This window comes from Loxodonta africana, chromosome 21 (genome assembly GCF_030014295.1).
Source record: "Loxodonta africana isolate mLoxAfr1 chromosome 21, mLoxAfr1.hap2, whole genome shotgun sequence".
Taxonomy (NCBI): Eukaryota; Metazoa; Chordata; class Mammalia; order Proboscidea; family Elephantidae; genus Loxodonta; species Loxodonta africana.
This window is the reverse complement of record NC_087362.1, coordinates 27,947,943-27,959,722: the sequence shown is the minus strand read 5'-3', so window position 1 is coordinate 27,959,722 and position 11,780 is coordinate 27,947,943.

Here is an 11,780-nt window from a genome sequence, read left to right as displayed (position 1 = left end):
TTTCCTTCCAACATTGGATTCTGATATAGTAGTATAGTAGTTATAATTACATATGGGAGAGTGCTTCTACCAGGGGCCATAGCAATGTTTCTATTAAACTGGAGTAGAAACTCTCTCCCGGAAACTTTGGGCTCCTCATATCAATAAAACAACAGGCAAAAAAAAAAAAAAAAAAAAGAGGAGTTACTCTCCTAGCTGGGGTAATGGACCATGACTAAACCAATCACCTAAGGAGGTAATTGGGTTGTGGCTACACAATGGGACCAAAATAGAGTATGTCTGTAATTCTTTTCTTGTTTTCTCCCTTTCTTTCCTCTACTTCTCACATAAGATGCATTAGTAGAGATTTATCTTATGTCTCAGTATTTAAGTTGTAAGATATCTGGGGTAACCTATTATTTATTAGTTTAGATTGTGTTGCCCAAAAAGGAATGTTGAAGTCCTAACCCCAGTACATTTGAATGTGATCTTTTTGGGAAGCAGAGTCTTTGAAGATGTTAACAGACAATGTGAGGTCACACTGCCGTAACGTGGGTCTATTATGGATTGAATTGTGTTACTCAAAAGTATGTGTTGTAAATCCTAATCCCTAGACTTGTGGTTAAAATCTCATTTGGAAATAGCTTTTCTTTGTTATGTTAATGAGACAGTACTAGTGTAGGGTGTGTCATAAGTCAATCTCTTTTGATATATAAAGGAGATTAAACAAGCAAGTGATCAAGCAGAGATGGGGGAAGATAGATGCCATACCACATGAAGATCACCAAGGAGCCAAGGAATAGAACCTGAAGAGACAAGAACTTTCCCCCAGAGCTGACAAATAGAGAGGGTCTTCCTCTAGAGCCAGTGCCCTGAATTTGGACTTCTATCCTCCTAACTGTGAGAAAATAAATTTTCTGTTTGTTAAAGCCACTCACTTGCAGTATTTATGTGATAGCAGCCATAGATAATTAAGACAGGGTTCTAATGCTTTATGATTAATATCCTATAAGAGACTGAAGACAGCCATGTGACATTGGAGGTGGAATTGAAGTTATTCAGTTGCAAGCCAAAGAATGCCTGAGGCTACCAGAAGTTGGGAGACACAAGACAGGATCTTCCTCTAAAAATGTCAGAGGTTATGGCCCTGCTGACACCCTGGTTTAGACTCCTACCCTCCATACTATGGCAAAATTAATTTCCATTCCTCTAAGTCAGCCACTTTGTGGTACTAGGAAACTCATCAAGGAGAGAAATAAACATCATTCAAAACTAGTTAAAGTGATTGACTGACTTATCTCTTTATTTGGGAAGATGGTGAACATGTTTAAGTTGTATGTGGGATAGTTTCAACATGTTCGGTGGAAATAAGTTTGCTATTGTTTTTATCTGGAAGAAAAAAAGGTTTAAAGACACATGTTTGGTTGTGAAAGAATGGACTGTGGTAGTTTTGGAGTATGTCAACTTAGCTAAGCTATAACTACATTTCTTAGAATTTCCTTTTCTGAATGTGTGCTAAGATCAGGGTTGATCACAAGAGAAACGTACTGAAGATTCGGAAGACAAAGATGAAGCTGCAGTCCTTATGTTTGAGAGAAGGCAGGTATAGAGTTCCAGGTATTGCTCATGTGTGCCGTTGCCGATCAGCAGACTCAAGTCATTGGCATAGACTAGCTCTTCTTCAGCTTCCACCATGTCTTTTTCAACTCTTCTGTGTCCCAGGCCAGAGTATGTGTGTGGTGAAGGTCACCAACTTCTTCTAGAGGTGAGAGAAACTCAGGTACCAAAAATTTTTCCATGAGCTTCAGTTTCCTTTATAGATGCCTGTTTGCTCTTGTTTTTCACTGCTTTCTGTCCAGCTTTCCTTCAAGTCCCTGGCTTGATGACTTACAGACACATTTGGTCCACACCAGATGCAGAAGCTAGAGCCATCCATGGTCATTGCCACCAGCTCCCTTTCATGGTCCCTGGTCAGTGATTTTTCTCTGTTTCTACTATGGTTCCTATGAAGGTCAGTTTTATGTGTCACCTTGGATAGGCTACAGCCCCCAGTTCTTCAATCTGTTGCTGTGGAGGTATTTGACAGATGTGATTAAACTCCATCTTCAGTTGACTTTATGGGAGATTGTTTTAGCTGGGTTCAGCAGACTGAATCATTTGGAGGGTCTTCAGATCAGAGCTGAAGATTCCTTGAAGAAGAAGAAATTCTGCCTGAGATAGGGAAGATACAGAGACTGAGCCCCTAGGCAAGGAATCCTGCAACACCTGCAACTTACTTACAAAAATTATGTGCTTGGCTAATGACTTAAAAGCCCCATCCTGGAATGTGCGATAAGGAAAGAACAAACAATGTACTCCCTTGTAAGATGCCTTTTAGAAGGACTGGCTGGATCTGGTCCCTGGAGCATGTGAAGACATCTGCAAAGTGATTTACGGAAGACCTCGGCCTGAAGCAAGTACCCGCGACAGGAATTGAACTGGTACCATGGGAAGAGACTGCGCAGGCATGACACTCCCTAATAAGTACTGCCACCCAGTCCCAGGAGCCTTTGCTACAGGCTCTATCTTGGATTCCAGATGCACATAGCTATTTAGTATGTACTGACATTCTGGCAAATATCTGCCCCTTAAAAGAAACCTACTAAATATTTATTATCCTATTATACTCACAAAACACTTATAAGCCCCAGAAAACCTTTGTTTAGGGGAACAGAAGGTAGCGTTGCTTGATCCCTCTCTGTTCCCAGCTTGCGAACATTCACTTTCATTCTGCTGCTAATAAACCTTTGTTTGTGTGGAACCTCTGAGCCTCTCCTGGTCATTCTTGGTCAGTAGAAGGCAAGAACCTAGGCAAAGCTTATTCCTGAGCTGAAAAACCTTGCCCCGTAACTTGCCTATGCACAGGACTGGGCAAGTCTTTGTGCTGTTATATATAAGGTCACCATGAGTTGGAGCTGACTCAGTGGCAACCCACAACAACAATAGCAGCTTTGGATCATGCCCTAGAGTTCCAGCATGTCTTTCCTGATGGTCTGCCCTACAGATTTTAGACATGCCTAGCCAGAGTCCACAGTTCCATAAGCCAACTCCTTGCAAGAAATCTCTTAATGTGTTCCTCCTACTGGCTCTGTTTCTGTCTGGGCCCTGAGTGATCCAGTCTCCTTCACACCTTTCCTTTCCCAGCTTTCCCAATTGTACAAATTCTAACCCTTGACATAAATCTTCATTATTAACTGTGGTCCTGCTTTTCTGATACAATACCAAGTGATCCAAATGATCTGTTGTATGTGTTTTTCTGGTTTATAAATGCAAGGGATTCTTTTGAGTACACACTTAGGGGTGGAATTGCTTGGTCATATAGTATGTAGATATGTAAATGTTATGGATTGAATCGTGTCCTTCAAAAAGATATGTTGCTATCCCAACTCCTGAATATGTGAATGTGATCTTGATTGGGAAAATAGTCTTTCTTTGAAGGTATTATCAATTAAGTCATATAAGGGTAGGGTAGGGTAGAGTTCTAACCTCTTCTGTATGGTGTCTTATAAAAGGAGAGAACAGATAATGGAGAGAGAGTCATACATAGGGGTAAGACAAAGATCATGTGATGATGGAGGCAGATGTATCTATAAGCAGCAGAGGAACACAAAGGATTCCTGGCAGCCCCCAGAAACTAGGGGAATTCAAGAGAGCAGTTCATCTCTCAAAGCTCTCGGAAAAAATTGACACAGTTGATACCCTGGTTTGGGCTTCTAGTTTCCCGAAATGTAAGAAAATAGGTTTCTGTTCTTTAAAGCCACCTGCTTTGTGGTGGTTTGTTAAGGCACCCTAGGAAATTAGAACAGTCATATGAAGACAATACTAAGCTGTTTTCCAAAGTGACTTTTTCAATTAACTTGGCAGAAATGGAGACCATGGACATTTGGGCTGCTTCCTCATACTTGTTTTTTAAGGTCCTGCTTGGGCCTGATCTTGTATATATCACTTTAATTTAATGGTGGAGAGCTGCTGTGCGTGTCCAACCTTACGACTCTGTGGGTCAGACAACACCGAGATCATGAAGGGTAGCTCAGGCCACATGGTGATTTAGTGTCCCATGTTTAAGCATTCAGTCTCCACTAAGCCCTAGTAACAAGCCAAAAGTTGTTTCTTAAAAGGAGAGTAGTTATCTGCAGAGGACGTCAGGACTTTGGTCCAAAATTCTAAGGGTCTGTTCTTTGATTCACCAATAGGGGACTGCCAAAGACTCCTAACACATCTCTATCTGCCACTGACACTTCAAGTACCATTGGACCAGCCACATCAAATAGCCCAAGTGGCGAAGCAATTGCATGGCAGTCTGGACAAGTTTCAGAGTCTTCTCTTGTTCTCGCTCCTGCTGAAAACTCTCAGCTTTTCATGTCACTTGATAAATAGGCTGGAGTACCACACCCAAATGAGGAGTACGCTGTCTCCAAAATCCAAAGAGGCCCACTGGGCATGGTGCCTCCTTTTTTCTTGTGGGAGGAACCAGATGCAATAACTTATTCTTCACTTTGGAAGAATATCTCAACATACCCCACACCACTGGACCCCTGAAATTTCAGTGATGTAAGGTGCCTCAATTGTTGTGGGATTAACTTCCCACCCTCTAGGACGCAAATGTTTTACTAATAAGCCCAGAGTCATTGACATTTACTCCTTACTAGATCAGATCAGCATAATGTCACCAGTGTTATGGACCAGTGTGACATCTTGTGGAAGGGAAAGATTATCTGGGTCCCTTCAGACTAAATTATGACTAAGGCCTGGAGAGTTGATGTAGTGCTGAGGCAGGCAACTGAAGGTGTATGACAGGCCTTGCCAGCCAAAGGCAAACTGCCTCTGATGGTCCTTCAAAACACCTATGGAGAAAAAGACATTAGCCAGACCAATAGCTGCGTACCAGGTACCAAGTGATGTATTAATTTGCTCAAGCAATGAAACTGCATCTGGAACAGCAGCTGCGATTGGAGTTACCACCTGGTTAAGTTTTCGATTATTCACTGTCATTCTCTAAGATCCATCTGTTTTTTGCACAGGCCAAATACGTGAGTCGAGTGTGGGTGTGGTGGGAATCACTACCCCTCCATCCTTTAAATCCTTGATGGCGGTGATAATCTCTGCGATCCCCGCAGGAATGTGGAATTGTTTTTGGTTTATTATTTTCCGATGTAGGAAATTGCTTCCACTTGGCTTTTCCTACCATAACAGCCCTTCCTTCGTTTGTTGGGGATCCAATGTGGGGGCTCTGACAGTTGCTGAGTATATCTGTTCCAATTATGCATCCCGGAACTGGGAAAATCACTATAGGATGGGTTCAGGGATCCAGTGGACCTCCGGTGAGATGGACATGAGCTAAGACTCCATTATTAACCTGACGTCCACATGCGCACACTTTGACTGGTGGCCACAGTGATATTTTGGGTCTCCTGAAATTAGTGTCAGTTCAGAGCCGGTATCCAGTAATACAAGAAAATTCTAATTCTTTCCTTTTCCCCCAAAGAACATTCCCTCATAAAAGGCTATAGATCCCTTCAAGAAAGGCTGGGTGAGAGATTAACAGTATAAGCTTTTGGCAGTGTGTTGGAGTCCTTCCTCAAGGGAACTTTAGCCTCCCCTTCAATCAAGGGGTTTAGGGTCTTTGAACTCACTCAAGTCTGGGAATTGCTTGAGGGGCCATGGTTCTCTCTTCTGGAGATACCAGTTAGAGTGCTGTTCACTTGACCTAGAATCCATCCACTTGTACAGATCAAGTAAATATTTAGTAGATTTCCCATCTATTTCACTCCTAGGGGCATCATGACTAAGTACCCAATATCATAAGTCCGTATGAGTCAGACTACTCTGATTACTGTTTTGACCTGTTGTCCATTACGGTAACCACGCCCATCTTGTCTTTGCTGATTGAGTGCTGCCGCTTGGCCCCTTCCACCAATGGGTCCAACCAGCCCCATTGTAGTTAGGTGTCTTAGTTCAGCCAGGGCAGTTCTCACTGTGAAATCTCTCTTACATAAATTAGCAATCACAGTGGTCTTCAAGGATGCTGGGGCTCCCTTCACAAATTTGTTCCTCACAGTTCTGGTAAAAGGTGTGTCCTCTGGGAGCTCCATGTGTGTGTCTGTGGTTCTAACCTGATAAATTCACTCTAGCGTGCCAATTTCCCTAAGCCTTTGAATACCTTCTTCTGTAGTACACCAAGTCTGGTCTGGTACTTCAGCTTGATTTAGTGTAGGCCACCATGTAATCTATGCTTCAGCAACCCAATCGAATAAACTATTAGACCCTTTTCAAACTTCCTGAACTGAAACATTGAATGAAGAATCTGTGCTTAGTTGATCCCGCATCAATAAACTCAGACAGATCCATCTTTATATTCCTTTTATTATTATCCCACACCCTTAATAGCCATTCCCACACATAGTCCCCAGGTGTCTGTCTGTACTTATTAGAAAAGTCAAGCAGTTCTTTTGGAGTGTAGCATAAATACTTCCTCCTGGTTCACACTTTGTGCTTCACCCTTTGGGGCTCACTGAGACTTAAGTCTAGTTATAGGTCTAGGAGCCAAAAGTGGTGGGAAAATGTTTTGAGAACATTCAGGTTTGTCTTGTAAATCGCCAGGCAATGACTCAGACAACAATGCTTTAGATGCAGTGGGGTTAATCTCATCAGATGGAAGTGGGTAGGCTAATGGTTTTACTGGGCAGGGTGATTTAGCAGACAAACATGGAGTAATCTCTTCAGATGGGAGTGAGTGGGCAGGTTCTGTTGGCAGGAGTGGTTCAATGGAATTTAGGGACTTAGTGTCTCCAGCTTCCTGTTTATCTGCCTATATGTCACCATCCCAAGTTTCAGGATCCCATTTCTTCCCAATAAATGTCCTCACTTTAACTTCAGACATCTCTTGATGTTGGCACTTGAGTTGCCATTGTAATTCAGCTAGACTCTGGGTTTGGTTTTCTGCAATGTCAGTTCCGTTACTACAAGAAATAAGGTTTTCTTTCAAGGCAGTAGTGTAAAGTTTGAGGACATTTATGCAGCACTTGAGCTTTGACTCTGAAGGCCTGAGTTTATCTTTTTCTTTCACCAGTTTCTACCAAAATTAGGACAAACCACCCAGCTTCCTTATACTTCTTATCCTCCTTGTAGATAAGTGTCACACATGCAATTACCCAAAGCCTCGCCTTTCACCAATACCTGATCTATTTGTGGTGATATTTTGTATATTTGGATTGTCATCTCACGCCACGGGTTAGCAGTGCCCTCTTTGCTACTGGGAGAAGAGTCATCAACATCTTTAAGATTAACCAGACTTGAGAACCAATTTAGAAAAGTCATCCATACAATTTTGTTTGTCTCGAACCATTCTCGGTACCAAATGTTTTAGAGTGGGATGACTAGAGAAGCAAAAATAACATACACAGAGAGAGAGCAATTCATATCAAGGACACGGCTCACACGGTTGTAGAGGCTGGGACATTCCACATCTATGGATTAGGATAGGGGCTTCTCAAGATCCATGTAGCTGAGAAGGATGGCAAACTCATGATCAGCAGGTCAGGGAGTAGGGCTCTTGTTCACAGGCTGTGAAGATCATTGAATCCCAAGATTGGCAGCAACAGCACAGGTAAGTTGTTAGCTCAATTCCCAAGAACCAGAGGTCAGATGAACAAGCGCCAGAAGCAGAATCCAGAATGAGCAAAAAGCCCCCAAGCCTTACCAGAATGTCCACTTACACTCGAATGCAGACCACACACCCCTGGAAATCTTCTTTCAACTGATCAGCTACTCACAGCAGTTTCCATCATGGGGTGATCACATATCAAATATCAACAGGGAAGTGATCACATTATATGACTGCCAAACAGTGAGAACCATGGACTAGGACTGTGGACACATAATCGTAAACGTCACAACTTTTTTCTGGTGTTCTCTGCTTTCAGCCATGATCCATCTGACATCAGCAATGATATCCCTAGTTCCATGTCCTCTTCTGAATCCAGCTTGAATTCCTGGCCAGTCCGTGTCAATATACTGCTGCAGCCACTTTGGAATGATCTTCAGCAAAATCTCACTTCCCTGTGATATTAATGATATTGTTTAATAATTTCTGCATTTGGTTCAATCACCTTTCTTGGGAATAGGCATAAATATGGATCTCTTCCAGTTAGTGGGCTTTCTCCTTTTATGCACAGTAAAAGTTGTGGAAGCCAAAACCTGTGTAAGGTGGAAACATGTTATAGAAGGAAAGCTCAAATATTTTCTGCTAAAACAAGTGAGGGAAAAGTGGTAAGACTTCACTCTGTCAAAGGTGGAAAACTTAAGAAATCCAGAATTTCAGCTCTGTGAGGTTTTGCTGTGTATCTTCCCTTAACTTGGCAGCTCGGGAAATGCAGTCCAGAGTTTCATTATCTGACTCCTTTAGCCAGTAAGACTTCAGTGTTCTGCTTGAGCTCTGGTTGCACCAGGTTGTGTGGACTGGAGAGTGCCTTCAGACAAATATTCAAAGGGAAGAATGCTCTCCAGTGTCTGCCTGCATTTGATCACGTTCCATGCCTCCAAATAGTTATTCTAAAAATAGTTTTCCCAGAGTTTATAACTGTTCTCTGTCAAAGGGTTAGTCTGATACAAGCTCCTCCACCATTGCTGGAATCAGAACTACTTTCTCTAGTGTGGTTTTCCATTTTCATTTCCCTGGTGACTACTGTGGTTCAGCATCTTTTTCATATGTTTCATGGCCTTCAGCTTATCTTTTGTAAAACACGTGTTCAATGCTCTGGCCCACTTTTCTATGGAATTGTTTTATCTTTTTACTTGATTAGCAGGGGTGCTCTATATATTCTGGATATATTTTAATCAGCTTATGTTTGTAGGTGAAAATTGTGAAAGACTTTGAAGTGGGCCAAAAGAATACTGGGTGTCTTCAGTGAAAAACAAGACATTGTCTTTCACACCCTTCCAGGTTATCTGATTCTGTGCGGGCTCTATGCCTGTCTTTCATTGTCTTTGAGCTACTTCACAACTATATAGTTTGTAGATTATTGATAGCAAAATATATCCTGTTTGTTGGAGGGACAATTCAATCTTCCCTTCCTTCCATGGAAAAAAAAGATCATTTGTATTTATAAATTTATTTTAGCATTCCTGATTTAACTAAGTATAGGGTTTTGAATTCTACTTTGAACTGGGTGGAACATCTTAACTAATGAGTTAAAAAAAATTTTGAAATGTGTTCATCTATGTGAGAGTCATGACTATACCCTTAACAAGAATAATCTTTTAAGGTGTTGTAAATGTTTTATCCCATGTGATCCTACCCAACCTCAGTGTCTAGCAGGTTTATTCTCCTTTGGCCCAGGACCAGAAACCAGGAGTTGATGAGCAGATACAAAGAGCGCGACCATATGCTTCCTCTTTGGGTCTTCTTCAAGGGCACTCCCTTGAGAAAGCCTTCTCTAACCCCATATACTGGGTTCACTTCTTTCTGTTCCATGACCTTATAGCCTCCCATATTTTCCTTTATAGCACTTACTCAATTGCACTTAAATAATTTTGGAAGTATACACTTGATCCCTGCCTGTATCCCCACACTCTAAATTTCTGAAAGGCAGAAGCCTTGTCTGTATGGCTGATGCCTAGTGGCATCCGGTGCCAAGTTGCCATTTGGTAAATATTTGTTTAAGAAACAAATAGGTAGTGTCCTCACTGAACTTCTTAGGGCCCTCTGTCCTCTGTGGGCTGGAGGAATTTCCTCAGGGTCTGAATTTTAGTGGTTAGGTTGAGTCCTGCCTTCCCCCTTGGGCAGGAATGAGATAAGGATGGTTTTCTGGAATCTTCTTAAAAGGCAGTGTGGGAGAGTAGAAGGCATATGAAATTTGGAGTCCTAATACTTGAGTTCATGTTCTTCCATCCTACCTACAAGTAGGATGCTAAAGCCTCCTTACAGTTTTCATTTCTTCACCCGTAAAATTGAGACAGTGATGCCTACTTCTTAGGGGGTATTATCAGCATGAAATGAGAGAAGGGCTTCTGTTGTGGATTAAGTTGTGCCCCCTAAAAGGATATGTTGAAGTCCTAACCCCTGTACTTGTGACAGATTCTGTTTTAGAAAATAAGGTCTTTTAAAAATATAGTATCCATTAAGTCACACAGGAGTAAGGTGTGTTGTAGTCTTAATCCCTTCTGAAAGGTATCTTCTAAAAGGAAAGGAGTTACATAGAGAAAGGGAGACAGAAGGACTGAGGCAGATACAGTAGCAAGCCAAAGGTTGTCTTGGTTTTCTGGCAGCCACTAGGAGCTAGAAGCGAGGCATGGTGGGAGCTCTTGGAGGCAATGGATATGGTCAAGACCCTGCTTTGGAATTCTAGGCTTCAGAACTGTGAGATAAATTTGTGTTCTTTGAAACCACCCATTTTGTGATATTTTGTGATAGCCTTAGGAGACCAAGACAGTATCAGAAAACTCTGAAAAGTCAAAACACCGCAAAACTCAGGCATGGTTATTGTTACATTTTACTGCTTATTTGAGTTACTTCAAGTACTGGAGAAACATTTTGATGATGCTTTTGCTAGGACATGCCATGGTAACAAGCAACCCCCAAATGAAAATGGCTTGCAGTGTAATAGCTTTATTTCTTTCCCATTTCTATGTCCCCTGCAGTTGTCTGTGACTGTGTGGCTCTGGTGTCGGTGCTTTCCTTGTTCTGGGATTCAGGCTGAAGGAGAAGTGCTTTCTGGAATATGCCATTCTCAAGCAAGAGAAAGGATCAATGGTGGAGCCACACTTTGGAAATAGGGTGGGCTACCAAGGCCAGTGTTAGTCCAGTGTTAATGGTGGCATGAGTATCCTCCTCTCAGGGGGAAAGCATGCTCACAGCAATTGGGCAGCAGTGAATAGTGAGGAGCAGGACTGTGATTTACCATCAGGATGAGGATACAGCTGGAGAGCTCAGCAGAGTCTGCCTCAGGGCCAATGCGTCTGCTAGGTCTTGTGCATTTTGTGCATCATGCCTTCCCAGGTCTGTCTTTGTATTCCCTAGCGCCGCTGGGCCCCTCTTGGTGTCGTCTTTTCTCTTACTTTATGTGGGCAAGCTCTAACCTCCCCTCTGGTCTCTTTCCTCTGGCCTGAACATCTGCAGCCTGTGTTTGAACATAGCTTGGGGATGGTCTTATGTTAGGGAAGGTTACTAGCCTCAAATCCAGGGATCCAGGCACAGAGCCACCACTCCTCGTGCCAGTGGGGTGACATTGGTCATGTTGGGGAAGGTTACTTGCCCTGAGTCCAGAAGTCCAGGTACAGACCCACCGTTCCACATGTCCATGGGGTGACATTGGTCACATCACTGCCCTTTGCCATCTACCCAGCCCTGGCCACATCCATAGCAGGGCCTGCGCTGGAACTTGGGGTACAACTTGAAGAAGAGGCTAGGATGTAAGTGCTCTTTTCTCCCTCTTTGCTGCCCGTAATGCACTTCCGCAAACTTAAAGGCACACTTTAGATCTGATCCTTGGACTTCATACCATGGACATCCTGCACGGCCTTCACATCCAGTGCAAGGACTGAGCCAGGGGTCCCAAGTGCACTATGGATGTCAGAGTGGCAGCCTTTGCTTCAAGCAACGCTGCAGGAAAGGCAGTGCCCATGCTCAGTGTTCCAGGCAAGGTTTGGGGGCTAGGACCCTTTCCAGGTGGAGAACTCTCTGGACATCTGTCTTCTCTTCCTGTGTCTGGGTTTGCTCACCCATGTTCTGGCCTTGACTTGGTGTCCAGGTGTGTGAATGGGCC